The following is a 5,000-nucleotide window of genomic DNA, read 5'->3' on the forward strand; positions in this document are numbered from 1 at the left end:
AAATAAATTGAATAATAATTAAAAAAATTAATATTAGTAGTATATAAATTTTATTAATATTCATTTATAATTAATATTAATAAATAATAATTAATATTAATGAAAGTTATAATTGGAGAAATTGACAATAAGCATCCAAAACACTATTTCAAGTAGTGTTTCAATTAGTTAGCTTATAGTGCATCCAAACGGATACCATAAAAATAAATTAAGCTTATTTTTTGCCAAATAATGGCTAAATAATTTGAAAGAAATTCATGTCTTGAATAATAACTAAAACTCAAACAAAATCATTTGTGAATAAGGGTTCACAAAATCCGGACTAAACCGTCCAACCCAAAGCGATGCAATACTTAATCGAATTGTAAAACCTTCAAACAATATGTATTAGATTGGTATTAGTTAGGGGCATTTGGAGTTTTGGACCCAACCGATGTCTTTTTATACCAGATTTTAATATGATTGTTAGAGCATCTCCAACAACTTCTATAAAATAGGGAAAATAGGGATTTTGAGCAATTTTTTGCTATAACAGATTATCCAAAACTTTCTCCAAAATGTAGAAAATAGGAGAGAGAGAGTGCAAAAATCCCCAAATTTAGAGAAATCCCAAAAAATGGTTACCATGAGAATGAAATATTTCTTTATTATATTCCACCAATAAGAAATCTTGAAATTAAAAATTAAGGTGCGGGAAATAATATTTTATTAAATGTGTGGCATGTTTCAATCTTCAAAATGCAGAAGTTTTTGGAGTTGAATGCAATATTTTTTAGAGATTTAAAATTTTGATTTTCTTCATTTTAGAAAAATTTTAGAGAATCTGTTTGAGATATACATTACATTTTAGATAAACCCATAATCAAATTTATTCACATGAACCTTCAACTTTCTATTTTGAGTTTGTTAGCCTTATTTATACGTTTTGATTTTGATTTTACTTTGTTTAAATATAATCGCGCAGCCAGAGGACAAAATTATGTACCAATGTTTCAAACCGACCAACCCAACCCAACCCAACTCAACCCAATCCGTACGGTTTGGATTAAGTTGCATATTTTTATTGGATTAAGTTGAATTAAGATTATTTAAACCGCAAACATTGAGTTGAGTTGTTCAAAAATCTTCAACCCAACGAACCCAACTCATTACAACTATTCGTCGATGAGTAGAAAAAAAATAGATATGATTAATTGATGAGGTTTCTTGTTTCTTTTAACAAGTTGGTAGTTGGTTTCGTGTTTAAGACGTAATTAGCAGTCGAAAAAGTTAAATTCTTTGGTTAAAATTCTCCATGATGATGGCTATTTTGAAGAAGAAAGTTAATGGCAACAAACACTAACTATCCACATTTTATTCTCACTTTGGAATTTATGATTTCTTTTTGTCTTGTTCTTTTCCCATTACAACACAAAAATCACACTTTTTCTTTAAGCCGTCAAAAAATCATATAAAAACACTCAATAAAGTTAGATATATGTTCAAAAGTTAAGATAACAACTTAGAAAAAATTCATTTGGATTGTGGCTTATTGGTTAAGCCTCGTGAAAAATCTCATCTAGGCGTTGTTTTATATTTTAAAAATGTTATTGTTTAAAAATGATCCCAAAAGATTATACAAACCCGATATACAAAAGTTGATCTCAAGTCCTTTTTACTCCCAGTGATATCTCGATCTCTCAACTTGTTCCTAGAATGGAACCTGAACTTGCCGAGAAAACATAAAACACATTGGCTGAGCAAAGTCGCTCAATGGAAGGATAATGTACATAACAATGTGAACATAATATAAATTCAAAAATAAAAGTTAACTTAAAACAATCATAGTGAAACCATTCTGAACATAAATAAAAAATGTAGAAATCATTTTTAAAAGTCAACAAGTTATTCGTATTACAATAATACGTTGTCTAATCAGATGATCAGTCCAATCAGACTTGGAATGTCACACCACCACCCATTCCCCGCTAACCAGTTTAGTTCTGGTATTCGGCTCTATCCGGTAATCGGTTCTATCTAATAACCAAATATTTTCTGGTATTCGGCTCATGGATGCATCCGATGTCCCTTATTTGTGTTGGCCTTAACCTTCACGAGAACGCCATGGTCTTTAATAGCCACCCTGTGAGGCATCTCAACACCCGTAGCCCGTGCTATTAAAAATCAATGTTTCAATATAATAAAACCACATTTCATAATAATCTAAACAACCGGAAACAGATTCGTTCAAAATAATCAAATTGACTGGAAACGGATCGTATCTTCAAAAATCAATTCATTTTGAAACCATGCAACTTTCGTAAAACATGAAGTCAATAATGAAAAAGTCAAACTCTTTCAACAATATGTTCGAATCATGAAACGTATTCAAATGAATAACATAAACTCAACTTCGAAACGGAAGAATTGCTTTCTATAATAGTACTCGAAATTGTAAGATTCGGAGTCACGTCTAATAAGATGGATGTGGTTTATGGGTGCAACCGGTTATCCCCGAGTCAAAGAAATAGGATATTTGTACCTTAGTTAGGGGTCGTTTACCTAAACACTTACCCGATAAGCGCTTAACGGTAAAATTCAACTCTATATCTTATTTATCGGACAAGATTTTAGTCTACCAAAACGACATCGTATGTAACAACTTACCCTGTAAGCGCTGACCATGGCAAGAGTCGTCATCATCACTTACCGGGTAAGACTCTCGGTTCATGCATTCGCTCTTACCAGGTAAGATTTTTGATCCTTGTCATATTCATCTGGTAAAAGAATGTTACTTGATAAGCGCTTACCCAAGTAAGTATTTGATAAACGACCCCTTAATCCTTTCCTTACTTCCAATCACCTATAATCATTTAATAAATACTAAATTAACGCTCAACACAATTGCTAAGATCCTAAAAGAAATTGACAAAAAATCATTTTTTGGAGCTAAAAACCAAAAGATGGCAGCTTACTAACACCTTATGTTCCAGTATGTTATAGTACATTCGTAATTTTTTTATACTTTTTCTAATGTTGAAATATCTGATTTTTTTTTGTCAAACTAATATGTAGTCAATTGTCATTCAAAATGTTACGTTTATATAGTACGAACAAACGTCGGGTTTTCTAATCCTAAAGAATTGATAGCGCCTGTAAAATACGAAGTCGAGACATTATCTGTTACACGAATCTCAAATCTCACCCATAAAGTTTGTAACTTGTCATTGTTGAGTTTGAGTTACTTGAGACAATGATCATCTTAACTAGTTGTATTATTTTAAACGATAACACTCTTCTTTATTTACATGTGATTAATTTATAAAATTCAAAAATAAATAAAAGTATTAATAATTGACAAGTGACATAAGTTTTTTGTAACCAGTATTTAGGATTATTAACACAGATAAAACATAAAAAGTGTACAAGAAAAAAATAAACTAACAGAAGCATGCACGGGTGGCCAGTTCATGGTCTTATATTCCGTTAAACTGCATTTGATTTCACCCCTATTTAAAATATATTTAACTTAATACATAAGTAAATAAAAAATATCAATTAATGATCAAACATGTAAATCATATTTCTGATAAAATAAAGTTAAAAAATTTACTAAAACAAATACAAGTTAATCGGGACATATAGAAAAAAGTCAACCAAAACGACATGTTTCCGGATTTTACAAAAGCAGTTTTAAAACGTCAGTAAAGATATTCTCTCTTTAATTCAAATCGATTGATTTCGATGAAAAAAAATATCTTGTATTCCAATAGAAATATAATGTTGATGATATCATCATCCTATATTTTTATCTTTAAACAATAAAAACATTGTGTATATCAGATAAAATATCATCAACTGATAATATTTATAAATTAAACGTAAAAAAAATTAAAAATTATTAGAAAAAGTCAATACAAAGCTACAAAAATAGCTACTTACGTCCGCTTATTCACTATTTATAATAGGAACAAACGTATTTAAAATGTTTGATAAATAATTAAATGCTTTTTAATTATTATTAAGTCAAATGTAAAATAAGTGTATTTAATAGGTGATGTGTGTAGTTCACCCACCGATCTCAATGAAGACAACTATCCCTAACTTACTTACACTTACACAAGAAAACAAGAAAATTTCGTACAACTACCCAAACTTGTGATAAGGTATTTATGTCTCAAAAGACTTGTTTTCAGGTGATAATAAAAGTTATGGTAAGAAAGGTAAGAAAAAATCTTTATTATTGAATCAATCATAACTGAAGATCAATACTGATGTTGTGCACCGAGATGCACTTGATCAATTCATGTCATGAGCATAATTCATGGGTAGAGGTGAGATTAAAAATGATCAGGGGTTCAGATCCCTTTTTAAGCTTCTCATCTTAACTCTTATTCTCACTCGATCGTTCGTCTTATGTCTTAAATATTATATTAAAAGAACTTATAAGAAAACAAGAAAATTTCGTAGAAATTGGGTAGACGTTAATTTATAGACTATTAGTCTGATGATTGAGAAAAGTCACACTTATTACCCTGTCTTTTCAATCAAATTTCGATGTTTGTAAGAATAGGGCCACACAAAAAAAATTCCTTGATGTTTTAGGATTAGGACGTTACTAAAATTGTACTTGTTTTGTCCCTCGATCTCACAAATATATCCTCCTTGGGAGCCTAATGTCCTCGTTGGCACACCAGTCCAGTTTCCGACTCTGGTACCATCTGTAAATATTACAGGTCAACCACTATCAGATATTGTCCGATATATCCACACTTGGACTCACGGTTTTAAAACACGTCCAATAAATAAGGTATTCAATCCCTTGTAAGACAAATTTTATTCCCCTCCCCAATCAATATGGGATCTTATAGTTTGTTCTTATCTTATTGAGATGGTGTGACAAATCTCATCAAATATAATAGATGCCTAAGAGGGGATGTTTGTAACATATAGATTTATCAAATCTTTAATAATTCATACATATTAAAAAATTATATTATATATATATATATATATATATA

Source organism: Cynara cardunculus (assembly GCF_001531365.2).
Source record: "Cynara cardunculus var. scolymus isolate 2C chromosome LG 15, CcrdV1, whole genome shotgun sequence".
Classification (NCBI taxonomy): domain Eukaryota; kingdom Viridiplantae; phylum Streptophyta; class Magnoliopsida; order Asterales; family Asteraceae; genus Cynara; species Cynara cardunculus.